This window comes from Mus pahari, chromosome 4 (assembly GCF_900095145.1).
Source record: "Mus pahari chromosome 4, PAHARI_EIJ_v1.1, whole genome shotgun sequence".
Taxonomy (NCBI): Eukaryota; Metazoa; Chordata; class Mammalia; order Rodentia; family Muridae; genus Mus; species Mus pahari.
Genome location: NC_034593.1, coordinates 88,991,554 through 89,008,520, shown reverse-complemented (window position 1 = coordinate 89,008,520; position 16,967 = coordinate 88,991,554). Strand labels below are relative to the sequence as shown.

The following is a 16,967-nucleotide window of genomic DNA, read 5'->3' as shown; positions in this document are numbered from 1 at the left end:
AAATCCGCCTGCCTCTGCCTCCCAAGTGCTGTGATTAAAGGCATGCGCCACCATGCCCGGCTGTCATGGTTATTTCTTAAATTTAGAAATATTTTAGCTACTATTTCCTTAAAATTTTGTGTCTTACCTTGCTTTGTTTCCTTTAATCACATACTTCCTGTTCTGTCAGAGGCTGTCGCATGGACCGCAATCCACTCCCCTGTCTCTGTGTCTTCAGTTCTGTGCTTCATGGTGAACGGTTTCTATTTTTGTGTGTCCAAATCTACATACCAATTTACCTTTGATTCCTAAGCTGATGCGAATCTTGTTCAATGCATTTTACATCTTGGATGCTTTGCTTCCATATTTAGAAGTTATTTCAGATGAAGGTACGACATGGGTTTTTACAATATAATTACATCATTTACCCTTTTTCTTCCCTCCCTCCAAATTTCTTCCATGCAACCCCCCCGATCTTTATCAAATTCATGGCTTCATATATGTATAAATACATATATGTAGATAAATGTTAATATTTATATTTAGCAGAAGAGGAGGTGTAAGATTACAAGGACCAGAACAATAGAAAGTTCGTTGCAAGATCATGTCTCCTAGAAATGTCAGAAGGTACACCCATGAAGCCTCATCAGCATGGCTGTGTAAACAAACCCTTAGTGACAGGACCATCCACAGACATGTTATTATGAAAGGAGAAAGCTTGTGGGGCCGCCATCCTTCCTTTCTGAAGTACAGTGTGGTGTATGCTGGTAGATGCTCTACCACTGAGCAATAGTCTCAGTCCCTTTCTCACATTCCAAACATTTGGAGCACAGTTGCCACACCTATGCCACTAACCTTCTTTACTGATGTTATAATTTGGATCATTTTTGAGTAATTTTGAATGGAATTTATTTTCCTATTCATTATTATTTTTGTAGACTCTTCTTGTACCTGGTCATTTTTCACCAGGTGCACAACATTATGAGATTTATCTTAAAAAGTGTTACACTGTTTTGGAGTATAACAAGTATGAAGGAACAAACTAATGGTTCAGGATCAGGACAATATTTTGTTCAATTTTAATTTCTTCCCCACATCTGAGACTAGAATGTTCTTATTACTAGCCTCAGCACCCAGAGTTAGGTTTTCAGTTTAGGATGATGAAACAGTGACCGTCCTGGCTCTCTGTACATCCTGGGACATCAGAGTTCATTGCTCTTTAAGGTCGTTTTCTCTGTGCTTGAGCAGTTCTTAGCTGAAACCTTGCAGGGAACTACAAGTCCCAGAAGCTCCCACTGGCCATGGCTCTCGCTTCCTTCTCTGGCTCTCTGTTTTGAAAACTCTGATCACATTGGTTTTTCTGGACTCCAGTCTCTCCACCCAGAAAAACCACCGGATTCTACCCTGGTTTCCTCTCTGTGTGGTTGGGGGCAACTATATTTTTGAGATAGTCTTGGCTTGTCTAAACTGAAGAACTTGCCCAACTATTTTTATTTTAAGTTTATTTAGTTTGAGAACTTAAATACAGGATTCATGTGAAGTATGTGCTGTGCAACTGATCTGGATTTCCAGATCTAAGAACATGTGTGATTTCTTAATATGACTGATGAACACTTGGAAAAATCAGAAAATGTTTAAGGACAGATATTTACTGAAATTTTACAAAGACAAACTAGACAGTCAGGATTTCTTGAGGGCAGGAATTTTGTTCTGTATTGGCTATTCTTCACTTAGCTTCTGTGATGGAACAAAACTCATCAAACTCTAGGTCCCACATCTCTGGGTTCTACGGTCTGAATTCAGCCCTCTAATATCCAGTAGCTGCTAACTACATTACTTCCACTCTGTCTTTTGGTGGGACTTTGTCCATCTTTGTACATTAGGAAATAGCCTGAGAGAAATGGAATAAAATGCTTAAGATATCTTTCAACTGGATCTATCGTGATTTCAGATACAGATATGCTTGGTGCAGTCTTAAGACCCTCATCTTGCTTTGTTCTTGTGGTGAAACCAGGCTAGCTATTTACAACAGTTGTCTGAAATGCAGGAAGCTTTGCCATGCTTTTCTCCTGCAGGGGCTCCCTCATTTGGTTGCTCATCTGCTCAAAGAAAAGAAAAGAGAAGGACCAGAACACTTGGAATGTGCCAGAGTTGGTTGATAGCCCACCCAGGGTGCTTTAAATTAGCTCTGGGAGTATATTTGAGCTCAGATATTCCATGTGGTTGTATTCTGCCTTAAGAGAAGAATGTGTTATAGTCAGTAAACAAAAAGTAGACTCAAAATTCACCAGAACCTATTTCCTTATGAATATCTCTCCAGGCTCACCCAACTCCAGAAGTCCAGACAGAAGCATGCTTGTGTTGGAGGTTCTCTACAGCCGTGCAGGGGTTCTCCTAGGAAGGGTATAAACCAAATGAAAACTCAATGAAATATTTGGTCTCACACAAGATTTCCTAATAATTTTGTAGTATAGGGAAAGCAGGCATGTTCCTTGAAAAAAGAGAAGTTATACTGACCCTTCAGTGGCCTGCACTGGAGGTGTCCCATGTGTGAGTCCTCTACACACAGAGAGCAGCTTTCACATTACTGGGGTGAAGTCTGAGCCTGACAGGGGATTTGTTGATGGAGGAAGTCAGAGAATACCAGACTGTCTGAAGCAGGGGAAGGGTTTATCTCAGCCGCCTTAAGACTGGATCAAGACTCAGCATCGGGTTATTGGTGCCTATCACTGGGGCAAAGAGGGGTTATTTTTGTTATTAAGTATTCATGTTTGTGTAGGAGCTTTCAGTCATTAATCATTTAACTTTCAGGGCTCGTGGGACTTTTTGCAATGGGAAAGAAATAACACCATCTAATTTTACAGCTACAGACTTGGAGGCAGTACCATACGCTGCTATTACACCTAAGGAACTGACACCAAACACAAGAATCTAGGGAGTTGGGTCAGGAGATCCTTGGACTTTTGTTCTGTGCAGAAGTGAGGTGTTTTGTTTTGATAAAAAAAATTAACTTACTTCTTTTTCATTTTTAAGGCAATATGATAGATGCTGAGTTGCACTGAAGTAAAAAATTAAATGAATGCAAACCTCAGCTTATTTCAGACTTTATATGGTTGGAAATTGTGCTGGGTCCTCATAACGTTTTGAAATGGAAAAGTGTCATTTACGTTGCAGGGATTATAAGGAATTGTTGATCCTGTCTTCTCGGATGAATAAACGTTCCACGTGGGTGTGAGTAGTGTACAGTACATGAGGGTCAAAGAGAGGACTGCATGGTGGCTTGCAGGAGGAAATGTGTTCTGAAGTTCAGTTATAAGATGCCTAAATCTCTGAAGTTCCAAAACCCCTCAACCCAGATGTTTTGGAGTAGCTTTTCTATTTTTTCCCTATGGTCTGTAAATACCTGAAAATATAAGAAAGAGGAATTGCCAGAAAAACCCACAAGACGTTTCCCATCAGAGGAAACGAAGCCTGCCAGTGAGAACTCTAAGATCTATCAACTGTGAGGCAGGCAAGGGGCATGTGGGGACAGTGGAGGTGGCGTCAAAGGAAGTCATTTGGACCCTAGATAAAGTACAGAAAATGCCTCGGGGTTCAGCATGCCCTCTGGTGGGGCAGGGACTGAGAACAGGATGATGCTTCCCTCTAGCGTAAGGCTGACTGTGACTCAAAGCTATGGAGAAAGGTTGAAAGGCTCAGGTCAGGCGGTATGAACAGAGCCTGCCTTGTGTACTGATGGCAGAAATAAGAGAGTATGGGAAATGGGCACTCGGCACATGGCACCAGGGCCAAATCCAGGTGATGTGGGTCTGAGACTCATTCAAGTCCGGGAGTCTTACTAAGGAAAACCAATGCAATTCTGGCTTTAATATGAAGCCATCGAGTAAAGAGTTGGGTAGAAAGAGATGTCATCAGCGTGTTTCCAAGGGCCATGGCTGGCTGTGGCCATGGGATCTCCAGCTGTAGACCTGAGTGACTGGAGAACTTGGACAGCCCTGGTCAGCATCTGCAGCTGCCACTTAGCTTTCCTATAATAGTTTAAAAATAGAACAAAATGAAAAAGTTTAAAAAAATGAAAAAAATATGAAGAAGAGAAATTGAAACAGCATACTAGTTTGGAACAATCTGAGAAAGCACACCATTATCAAGTCCAGGAGAACAACAAGCAAAGCTGTTAGTAACTCTCTGGAACACTTTTGCCCTGCACAGACACAACCGTGCCGCAGATTCTGACAGTTTCTTCCAATGACAACTCTTTTATTACAACACACTGCACAGGCAGAATAGAAACATTGTAACTTTCCTCTTCAGTGTGGTTAATCAAAATTTGCTTTTTATTGTGGCTAGTTTAGGAAATCTCCCCTCAGCACTTGCGGCTCATTGTTCCTAGTGCCACTCACACAAATTTATGCTTGTCATGGGATTGAGAACCCCTTTGTTAGAAATTTGAGACGTCAAGAGTCACAAGATCTAGACAACTTCTCCCTGCTGGCTTCTGGCTTTGCATTTCAAGTCTTGTTTGTCTTCCACTACCATCAGAGCTGGGTACTGTAGGATGTAGTCATATCCCACGATAATATCACTTGGTTGCCCAGATCACGGAGTGAGCAGCCAATCAGAGCCTTTCTGGAATCCATTCATCTAAATACAACTAGCAATCAACTCTACAGCAAAGTTATGTGACCCGTATAATGTGTTCCACTCGCTTCAAGCTAAATGTATTCTCAACCCAACTGCATACCATCCTATCCAGAGGAAAATGTGACAGGGGAATTCAGGGCAATAGTAACTAATCGGCATAAAGCTCTTTAACTTGATGAACTGTATAAGAACATATAACCGTGCAGGGATATGACCATCATTGACAGAGTCCCCCATGAGAACTCATGAGGTTAGTTTCAAGATTCTCTGCGTCTACACGTCTTATCAGTCTTCTGAAACTTGGCTCGCTATGCCCACATCTTCAGCTTTTTTAAATTATATTTTACTTATTTATTTATCTGTGTCTCTATGTGTTTGTGTGTATGTGTGTTGGCAGGGGCAGGGGGAGTACATGTGCATGCCATGATGCATATGTGGATGTCAGAGGACAATTTGTAGGAGCTAGGTCTCGCCTTCTACTGTATAGAATCAAACCCAGCCTTGGAAGTGGGTACTTTTACCCACTGAGTCATCTCACCTTACAACTATTCAATATCCTCAACAACTGGTCCTCAAAATGACTACTGAAGGGATTTAGGGACTTGTATTCAGGAGACTCTGAAAACAGTGTCTCGTCACAAAGTTAGAAATAGAGTATGTCCTTCCCATCAGTGATGGATCTAAATTAAACCATGAGAAGGTACGGTAGAACAATGAAACACCTTGGCTTCTTTGTTTGCAGGTTATATCTGTCTTCACAGCTCCTCTCTGAAGCCGCCAGGATGTACCCAGCTCTGATCTCTTTCATCTTTCATGAACTTCCTTCTAGGAATGCCAGACTGCTCTCCTCCCCTGTAAAGGAGACAATGATCTGGCGAGCTGGACAAACCTGCCTTGGGGCTACTCCACATGGTCCTTGGCTGAGGACCACGGGGGCTGATGAAGCAGAATTTGGGAAACTGGGGTTCATGGTGTGGTGGTCATTCCAGAAATGTAACCCCTCAGAAACGTGCTGCCCTGGTGCTGGAAGACAGGTAAAACAAATAAAGCTGCCGCCTATTTGGAACATACGCTGGCCTCTTCCACATCTGCAGGACATTTACCTCCTTGCATCTGGTAGTGTTTGTGCAAATATAATTCCATATTCACTAATAATTCCTGGGGCTAAAGCTCCCCCCCCCGTAACCTTGTTAATATTCTCTCAAGGCCTGGTGTGAACGCCTCATAGCATTTTGATTAGAATTCAATCTTGTGCTCTCCCCCACCCCCTCTGACTCTTTCTCTCTCTCTCTCCTCCCATGCTTTTCTGGCCCCTGGTTTCCTGGCCACCCACATCAGGAGACATTCTCCCTCCCTTCCACTCTCCGGTCTCAGTTTCAAGGAATTTCCTTGTGTCAAAGGCAAAGTGTGATTGACATACTTCCCCCCTCCTAGGCGTAGTTATCTCAGTTTGACTTAACCATCTCCTTATGGGGCCCATACAGTCATTACCTGGGTGAGAGAGACCTCCTCTTTGCCCTTCTTAAAGGCCAGAACAGCTCCATGCAGCTCCACATTTTTTATAGACTTAAACTCCAGCTTCCCTTCCCCTTCTCCTTATTTGTGCTTTTTTTTGGGGGGGGGGAGAGGGGGAGTTGCTATTGGCACCAGCAAGTATTCCCTGACAAACTGTACCTTGAGATTTCAAGAATTTTAGTTATTCACACTCAGGTAAACCAGCCGCCTCCTTCCAGTGCCCTCTGCCTGCTGGGAAAGCCACTTAATTGCTGCGCTTCAGACCTGGGGAGAAATGGGTAACAGAATAAGGTTTCTTGTGTTGAAATCACCACCCATGGGCAAGCTGCATTCCTCAGGCTCATTAGTCTTCACGACTAACTTGTTTGTCTCTCAGGAGAAGAAACTAAAAAATAAATAAATAAAAGCTAAGAATTATACCTTGTGGAATCGTATCCAACCCACGAAGAAGCTCTTGGCAGGAAGTTTCTTGGCTGGAATGAGCTGTTGGCTTTGGAATGTATGTGCTTTCTGGGGGTGTTTAATGCAGGCTGCTTCTACCAGAATTTCCATGGCCTCTTAAGTGCTTTGACCTTCTGAAAGCAGTGAACTAGATGGCCTTGGAAAGTCAACCACAGCTTTTCATTTTGGAAATTCCCTTTTCTATGAAAGGGCCACATATGCAACCACACCCTACCACTTCCCAGTGAGGAGTCATGTCTTCAACTACTGGTCACATATACTGTCAATCAAACCCAAGACTTCGAACAGAGCTAGTGCCATGAAATAATTATCTTTTACAATCCAATATCAGCCCTTCCTCTCCTCCCAGTAACCCCTCACACAAGTCATTCTCCCAATCCCCTTAGAAGGAGAAGCCCCCTCTGGGTGTCAAGCCACAAATCCCCCCCCCCATCAAGTCATTGCAGGACTAGGCACATCCTCTCCTACTGAGACTAGCCAAGGCTGTCTATTTAAGGGTTCAGGATCCACAGGCAGGCAACAGATGCAGGAACAGTCCCTTTTCCAGTTGTTTGGGGGACCCACATGAACACTAAGATTCTTATCTACTGCATATGTGCAGGAGGCCTAGGTTCAGCCAGTGCTTGCTCTTTGGTTAGTGGTTCAGTCTCTGGGGCCCTCCAAGGGTCCAGGTTGTTGGACTCTGATTGGTCTTCCTGTGATGTTCCTGTCCTCTTTGGGTCCCTCAATCCCTCTCTCATCTCTTTAGTAAGACTTCCCAAGCTCCATCTAATGTTGAGGTGCGAGCCAAATATCTCTTCCCATTGGCTCCTCGGTCAAGCACTTCAGAGGACAGTTAGGCTCCTGTCTGCAAGCATAACAGAGGATCATTAATAGTGCCAGGGATTGGTTCTTACCCATAGAATGGGTCTCAATTTAGGGCAGTCATTGGTTGACTAATCCCTCAGTTTCTGCTTTATCTTTGTCCCTGAACATCTTGGAGACAGGACACATTTGGGAATGGAGGCCTTTTTTTTTTAATCCCTCTACTGGCCTGCCTGGCTACGGGGGCATGGCCACTTCAGGAACTATATTCCCCACTGCTAGGAGTCTCAACCAGATTCATTCCCATAGGCCCAATATTAGCCCTTCCTCTCCCCTCAGTAGCTCCTCACACAAGTCCTCCCCCCAGTACCCTAGGAGGAGAAGGCCTTCTGTGGCCTCCCCCCATCTTAGGTCTCTGGCACATCCTAGAGATTGCTGGTTGCCCTCCCATCTCCCTTCTTTCTCCCCTGCTCACCCTTCATTTGATTTCTGCTGCCTCCCCTTCCTCATCGCCTTTTTCACACAGTTCTTTCCTTCCATAGGCCTCTAATATCTATTTTGGCCCACTTCTGAGAAAGATTCAATAATCCTCCCTTGAACCCTCCTTGTTATTTGGCTTTTTTGGGTCTGTTGATTATAGATAGCATGGTTTCCCTGTACTTTATGGCTAATACCCACTTAAAAGTGAGTACATACCATGCGTGTCCTTTTGGGTCTGGGTTACCTCACTCAGAATGATTTTCTAGTTTCATCCATTTTTCTGTGAAATTCATGGTGTTCTAGTTTCTAATGGTTGAGTAGTATTCCATTGTGTAAATAAGTCACATTTTCTACACCTATTCTTCAGTTGAGGGACATCTGGAATGTTTCCAGTTTCTGGCTATTACAAATAAAGCTGCTATGAACACAGTGGAGCAAGCATCCTTGTGGTATGGTGGAGCATCTTCTGGGTAGTCAAGGATGACCTTGACTTTCTGATACCCCTCTCTGTACCTTCTTAGTGTTAGGATCACAGAGGGATTCCATGATGACCTGTGAACAGGCCCAGCTTCTGGCCAACCTGGCGCAGTTCATCAAGGCCACCAAGAAAGCTCTGGATCTGGGCACTTTCACGGGCTACTCGATCCTGGCCTTAGCCTTGGCGCTTCCGCGAGGCTGGCCATGTGGTGACCTGCGAGGTTCATGCAGAGCCCCCGAAGCTGGGACAGCCTCTGTGGAAGCAGGCAGAAGTGGAGCAGAAGATGGACCTTCGGCTACAGCCTGCCCTGAAGACATTGGATGAACTCCTGGCGGCAGGCGAGGTGAACTGTGCCTCCTACTACAGAGCGGAGTGAGCTGTCTGCAGCTCCTTTGCCCAGAAGTAGGCTAGGAGTACTGGGACACGGGACCTTCTGAGCATACACTTCCAGTGTTCATTTGGTGGAAAGTTCCCTTCCTGCAGGAAAACAGGCAGCTTTTCCAGTAAAGTAGTCTCCCTGTCTCCCTGGCACCAAGGCTTATGGCCCTATCTGACCGGATAGTTTTAATAAATTGTCCCAGCTGTAAACAAAACAAAACAAAACAAACCCCCCAAAATCTCTCTTAATCAGAATTAACTGTGCATAACACATTTCTTAGATATTCTTGTATATATCGTTTTTCTTTTTTTAAAAATTAATCACTTTATTCATTTACATTTCAAATGATATCCCCCTTCACAGTGGAGTGGTCTCCACCTCTGTCCCATCCCCCCTTGCCTTTATGAGGGTGCTCCTCTACCCACTCATCCACCTGCCTCACCACTCTAACATCGCCCTATGCTGAGATATCAAGCCTCCACAGGACCAAGGGTCTCCCCTCCCATTGTCAGACAAGGCAATCCTCTGCTACATACGCATCTGGAGCCATGGATCCCTCCATGTATATATACTCTTTGGTTGCTTTGGTTTGGTTCCTTGGAGCTCTGGGTAGTTCAGTTAGTTGATATTGTTTTCCTATGGTGTTGCAACCCCCTTCAGTTCCTTCAGTCCTTCTTCTAGCTCTTCCTTTGGGGTCCTCGGGCTCAGTCCAATGGTTGGCTGTGAGTAACTGGATCTGTATTGGTCAGGTGCTGGTAGAACCTCTCAGGGAATAGCCATACCAGGCTCCTGTCAGGGAACGCTTCTTGGTATCAGCAACAGAGTAGGAGTTCGGTGTCTGTAGATGAGATGGATTCTTAGGTGGGACAGTCTCTGGGTGGCCTTTCCTTCTGTGTCTGTTCCATTTTTTCTCCCTGTCTTTTCTTTGGATAGGGACATGTCTGGGTTAAAATGTTTGAGATGTGTGGTAGGTGGTGGCCATGCCTATCTACTGGAGGTGGTCTCTACAGGCTGTATCTCCTCTTTGTTGGGCATTTTGGCTAAAGTCATCACCATTGGGTCCTGGGAGCCTCTCACTTCCCTGGAGTCTGGGCCTTTCTAGTGGCTACCCGTAGGTCCCCATTCCCCACTGCTATGTGTTTCTATTCAATTGCCTGAACCTCTGTACTTCTCTCCTGTATCTGGTTTATGACAAAACAAAGCAAAACAAAACAGAGTATACCATTCTAGTAACATTTAAAAGTTCTAGTCTACTAATAAATCTTTGAATATTTGCATAAAGCTACAGCAATGAGTCGTCATAATTCGTTTAATTGGTCTGCTCCTTAAAGATGGAAGGGGCACTGAAGCCATGTCCAGATATTTGTTTTCACAAATGCTTTTCTGCTCTTTTTAAAAATGTATTTATTCAGTATGCATCCCAACCTCTCCAGGTGCCTCTTTCCCACAGTACCTCCCCATGCTCCACTTCTTTCCAATTCCCTTCGAGGCCCTCAATCTTTCCCCCAAGTCTTACATAAGAGTCCTCAAGTTCCATCTAATGTTTGGCTGTGGGTCCCTGCATCTGTCAGAGTCAGCTGCTGGGTGGGGCCTCTCAGAGGACAGCTATGTTAGACTCCTGTCTACATGCATAACAAAATCATTAATAGCATCAGGAATTGGTACTTGCCCATGGAATGGGTCTCTAATTGGGCCAGACACTGCTTGACCAATTCTTCAGTCTCTGCTCCATCCCCTGTCCCTGCATTTCTTGTAGACAAGATAAATTTGGAGGTGAAAGTTTTGTGGGTGAGTTGATGCCCCTATGGTTCCTCTGGGATTCCGGCCTGGCTACAGGAGGAAGCCTATTCAGGTTCCATATCCCCAATGCTGTGAGTGTTTCCCTTGTTCTACATTCTCACCTGCATGTGCTAACTTGAGTTTCTGAACTTAGCCAATCTGATGGCTATATGATGGAATCTCAGAGTCGTTGATATTTATTTCTCTGATTACCAAGGACTTTGAACATTTTTTAAGTGCTTTTCAGTCATTCAATATTCCTCTGTTGAAAACTGTTTAGATCTGTACCCCACTTTTTTCTTTCTTTGTTTATTAGATATTTACTTTATTTACATTTCAAATGTTGTCACCTTTCCTGATTTCCCCTCCAACCCCCTACCCCCTTCCCCTCCCCCTGCTCACCATCCCACCCACAACTGCTCCCTGGCTCTGGCATTCACCTACATTGGGGCATAAAGCCTTCACAGGACCAAGGGCCTCTCCTCCTACTGATGACCAACTAGGCCATCCTCTGCTACATATATGGCTGGAGCCATGAGTCCCACCATGTGTACTCATTTGCATCCCACTTTTTAATTGTGTTGTTTAGGTTGTCCATGCCTAGTTTCTTTAGTTCTTTATACATTTTAGACATTATTCCTCTGTCAGATGTAGGGTTGGCATAGGGTTCCCAATCTGTAGGCTGTTGTTTTGTCCTACTGTCAGTTTCCTTTGCCTTACTGAAGCTTTTCAGTTTCACGAGGTCCCATTTATCAATTGTTGATCTTAGTGCCTGAGCCACTGGTATTCTTCAAAAGTTGTCTCCTGCAACAATGAGTTCAAGGCTACTCCCCACTTTCTGTTCTATTAGATTTAGTGTGTATGGTTTTGCATTGAGGTTTTTGATCCACTTGGTCTTGAGTTTTGTTCCGTGTGATGAATTGGATCTATTTGCATTCTTCTACATCCAGACATCCAGTTAGGCCAGCACCATTTGGAAGGAAGATGCTCTGCCTTTTTCCATTGTATGGTTTTGCTTTCTTTGTCAAATGTCCATAAGTATAAGGGTTTATTTCAGGGTCTTTTACTCTATTCCATTGATCCACTTTTCTGTTTCTATACCAATATCATGCAGGTTTTATTACTATTGTTCTGTAGTACAGCTTGAAATCAGGGATAGTGATGCCTCCATAAATTCTTTTATTGTTCAGGATTGTTTTAGCTATCTTGAGTTTTTTTTTCCATATCAGATTGAGAATTGTTCTATCAAAATCTGTAAAGAATTGTGTTAGAATTTTGATGGGAATTGTATTCAATCTGTAAATTGCTTTTGATAGGATGGCCATTTTCATTATATTAATCCTTCTGATCCATGAGCATAGGAGATCTTTTTTAAAAAAAATTTTTATATTTTCTTTTTTATTAGATATTTTTTATTTACATTTCAAATACTATCCCGAAAGTCCCCTATGCCCTCTCCCGCCCTGCTCCCCAGCCCACCCACTCCTGCTTCCTGACCCTGGCATTCCCCTGTACTGGGGCATGTAATCTTTGCAAGACCAAGGGCCTCTCCTCCCAATGATGGCCAACTAGGCCATCTTCTGCTACTTGAGCATGGGAGATCTTTGCACCTTCTGATTTCTTTCTTTAGTGACTTGAAGTTCTTGTCATATCAGTCTTTCACTTGCTTGGTTAGTGTTACATCAAAGTATTTTATATTATCTGTGGTTATTGTAAAAAGTATTGTTTCATTTCCTTCATTTCTTTCTTAGCCTGTTTGTATAAAGAAGGGATACTCATTGTCTAAACATTAATTTTGTATACAGCCACCTTGCTGAAGTCATTTATCAACCGTAGGAGTTCTCTGGGTATATGCCTAGGAGTGGTATAGTTGGGTTCTCAGATATTACTATGTCTAATTTTCTGAGGCACCGCCAGACTGATTTCCAGAGTGGTTGAACAAGCTTGCAATCCCACCAGCAATGGATGTATTCCTCTTTCTCCACATCCTGTCCAGCATCTGCTGTCACCTGAGTTTTTGATATTAGCCATTCTGACTGGTGTGAGATGGAATCTCAGGGTTGTTTTGATATGCATTTCCCTGATGACTCAGGAGGCCGAACATTTCTTTAGGTGACTGTGGCTTCATAGAATGAGTTTGGCAGTGTTTCTTCTGTTTCTATTTTGTGGAATAGTTTGAAGAATATTGGTATTGGCTCTTCTTTGAAAGTCTGTTAGAAAACCATCTAGCCCTGAGTCCCCCTTTTTTGGTTGAGAGATTTTAATGACTGCTTTTAGTTCTTTAGGGGTTATAAGGTGGTTTAAATAGTTTAACTGATCTTGGTTTAACCTTGGTGAGTGGAATCTGTCTAGAAAATCATTACTTTTGTTAATATTTTCCAATATTTTGGAGTATAGGTTTTAGAAGTGAGAACTAAGAATTCTTTTAATTTCTTCATTGTTGTTATGCCTCCCTTTTCATTTTTAATTTTGTTTATTTGGGTACTCTCGCTCTATCTCTGTTGGTTTGTCTAGCTTATTTATTTTCTCAAAGAATCAACTCTTGGTTTCATTGATTCTTTGTATTGTTTTGTTTTTAATTGATTGATTTCAGCCCTGATTTTAATTATTTCCTGCCTTCTAGTCCTCCTAGGTGTGTTTGCTTTTTTTTTTTTTTCTCTATTGTTTTCATATATACTTTTAAATTTCTGGTATGAGAACTTTCTAATTTCTTTATTGAGGCACTTAGTGCCATGGATTTCCTCTTAGCACTGCTTTCATTGTGTCCCTTAAGTTTGGCTATGTTTTGCCCTCATTTTCAGTGAATTCTAGAATTTATTTCTTTATTTCTTCCCTGGCCCAGTGATCATTGAATAGAGAGCTGCCCCGTTTCCATGAGTGTGTATGCTTTCTGGTGTTTCTGTTGTTGAAGTCCAGCTTTCATTCATAGTTGTCTAATAAAATAAAAGGCGTTATTTCAATTTTCTCATATCTGTTAAGGTTGGCTTTGTGACTGACCATATGGTCAACTTTTGAGAAGGATCTATGAGGTGCCGAGAAGAAGGTATATTCTGTATATGTATGTTAGATTCATTTGGTTCATAATGCTGGTTACCTTCATTAATTTCCTATGTAATTTTTGTCTGGATGACCTGGCAGTTAGTGAGAGTGGAGTGTTGAAGTCTCCCACTATTAATGTATGGGGTTTGATGTGAGATTTAAGCTTTGGCAATGATTTTTTTTTTTCAAATGTGGCTGCCCATGTTTTGGGGCACAGATATTCAGAGCATGACGTGTTCTTCCCTGTCTCTTTTGATTAATTTTGATTGAAAGCCTATTTTATTACATATTAGAGTGGCTACTCCAGCTTGCTTCTTGGGTCTGTTTGCTTAGAAAACTTTTTACAGTCTTTTACTCTGAGTTAATACCTATCTTTATTGCTGAGATGTGTTTCTGTATGCAGCAGAATGATGGATCCTTTTTTTCCCATCCAATCTTTTAGCCTGTGTCTTTTTACTGGGAAATTGAGTCCACTGATGTTGAGAGATATTAATGACCAGTGACTTGTTAATTTATGTTATTTTTATGTTGTTGTTGGTGGTGGTGGTTGCGTGTGTGTGTGTGTGTGTGTGTGTGTGTGTGTGTGTATGTGCATGCACACACATGCACTTCACTTGTTTTTCTGCTATGCTTATCCTCACAGTTATCCTTGTTGGATTGGAATTTTCCTTTAGTATTTTCTGTAGTGCTGTATTTGTAGCTAGATATTTTTTAATTTGTATTTCTCATAAAATATATTGTTTTATTCATCTATGGTGATTGAGAGTTTTGCTGGATATAATAATCTAGGTTGGCATCTATGGTTCTTTAGAGACTACTAGATATCTGTCCAAGCACTTCTAGCTTGGAGTCTCTGTTGAGAAGCTGAGTATAATTTCAATTAAAAGTAAACATTTCACCCTAACACAGGGTTTACCCCTTTACCTTTACAAACCACCATTGACTCTGGGCCACATCTGTCTCCTCTCTATGCAAAGCCAGCTCTTTGTCCCCTGGAACACATACCCCTTTCCCTTCTACATTGTCCTCTATCTCCTATCTGTCTCTTAATTCCTGTTCTTTGTCCTTGTGGGACAAGCCTCCTTTGTGCAGAGAACTTGATCTTGGGGGTCCTGAGCCCATTTGAATCTTTTCACATATAAATTGGAAATGAAGAAGTCAAAGTATCTTTATATGCAGATGATCTCATAATATACATAGGTGGCTCTAAATATTCCACGAGGGAACTCCTATATCTGATGAACATTTCCAGCAAAGTAGTTGAATACAAATTTAATTCACAAAAATCAATATCCCTTTCATATATACAAATAACATATGGACTAAGAAAGAAGAGTGCCTTTCATAATAGCTTTGAATAGTATAAAATATCTTGGAATAGTTCTAACAAAACAAGGGAAAGTCTGGTATGATTAAAAAACCTGAAGCCTTTGAAGAAAATATAAATAAAGATATCAGAAAAGATTCAGGCTGATACTAGGACACAAACTGGCAGCAGGGACCCACTGCCAAGGAAAACATCCACACAACTTCGCCTCTATGTTCTAGTCTCTTTCATGTGAGAAGATACTCCACAGGCTACCAAATGAGGAACCTAGACACCAACACAGCCACAAATCCTTTGGCCTATAAACTGTTCTGTCTACAAGATGTGCTGGGGCAATGGTAGCACAGAACTTGTAGGAGTGATCAACCAATGTCTCATTTAACTTGAGGACCACAACAAAACTGGGAGCCCATGTCTGACACTGTGGAACTGGAGACCTAGGGTAGAATCAGATATGACTAGCCTAAAAAAAAAAAATCAACAAAATGATTCCTAATGACATTCTGCTATACTCGTATGTTGGTGTCTTGTCCAGTCACCACGAAGAGAGGCTTCCTCTGGCAGAACAGGAGATGGGGCATAGCCAGACATTATAATGAGAGATAGTCTAAGTTGGAGGTTTTCATAGGGTTTCTCCTTTTTGGAGCTCAGGGAATCCCTGGAAGATAGCATGGAAAGATCACAGGAGTCAGAGTGGATAAGGAGAGGACTAGGGGAATATGGTCCAGAGAGTCAACCAAGAAGGGCTCAGAGGGCCTCACAGAGACTGAAGCAGCAAGCATGGGGAGTGGCCCACACGTGTCTACAAAAGGTTCTCTGTGTATATGTGGTGACTGTGAGCTTGGTGTTTTTGTGGGACCCCCAACCGCGGGACGAAGTGTGTCCTTGGCTCTTGCTTGCTCTTGGGGCTCTTTTCCTACTATTGGGCTGCCTTATTCAACTTCAATATGATGGCTTTTGCCTTTTTGTGTTGTATCTCCATTTGTCCTGTTTGGCTGCCTTCCCTTTGAGACCTGCTCTTTTCTGAAAGGAGATGGAGAGGGAGTAGATCTAGGGAGAGGAGAGGTTACAGGGAGCTGGAAGAGTGGAGGGAGGGGAAATTGTGGTCCAGATGTATTGTATGAGAGAAGAATTTATTTTTTTTTTAAAAAATCAAATTCAGGAACTTGCACTACATGTGCTCTATTACCGAGCTACATCCCAAACCAATTCTTGAATCTGATTCTGGTCCACTTGCATCTTGTTATTCAAGACAACAGCATTATTTGAAGGAAGATTTTCTCCCATTAAAGAGGCAAACCTGAAGTCTTTTCAATCCTGAGGTGTTTCTAGATGGGAGAACGAGACCATCTCCAGTCCACTCTGAGGCATGCCTTTTAATCTTTTAATTAGCTGCCCTCCCAGCTTTGGACACCTCTACTAGTTGACCCCTACAAGTCTGTTAAGGATATGGGGGTTGACAATTCTCAGGAGATCCTGGAATTCTCAGCACTTGTTTTTTGCATCTTCTTCTCTAGAACACCAGTCTGTGGTCTTTACCAATCTTAGACCTTCAGGCCTCATCTTCTCGGTGTGGTGAGACACTGAACTAGTTGGCTTCCCTTTCTCCAAGGTATGGCCTGGACATTTACAAGGCTGGGCAATCCTAGGCTCCTGTCATTTGTGTCTTGTCTCCCAGGTATTGTGGTTCTTTGTCATCTGATGTTCAAAAATCAATGTTTGACTGAGTTATGATAGACAGCATGGTAAATGTAATCCTTCTTATTTCTCATGCATTTCTCTAAGTCCTATATTCCCTACATCTGAATAATACATCTGGAATTTATTTTTGATGAGAGAAATATAGTATTATTTTTTTCCTCCTTTGGGGTTAGAAAGTTCCCCAAGACCATTCTTTGAATTCTTCAATCTTTACCCAGTTTGATATGTCATCTTCATGATAAGCCAAAACTTGATAGGCATTTGAATCTGTTTCTGAACTATTATGCTACATGTATTTTTTTTCTCCTATCTTTTTTTCTCCTATCTTTTAAATTTTTTTTTATTTTCTTTTATTACATTACAAATGCTATCCCGAAAGTTCC

The 16,967-nt window shown here is 42.3% G+C and overlaps 1 non-coding gene across 1 annotated transcript; it reads left to right on the top strand.

Annotated features, from left to right (window-relative positions):
* The first annotated feature begins 3,891 nt into the window (after positions 1-3,891).
* Positions 3,892-4,015, top strand: LOC115063896. Its single transcript, XR_003843764.1, has one exon. It is a non-coding gene; the product is annotated as a small nucleolar RNA SNORA44 (small nucleolar RNA).
* Positions 4,016-16,967: the final 12,952 nt, after the last annotated feature.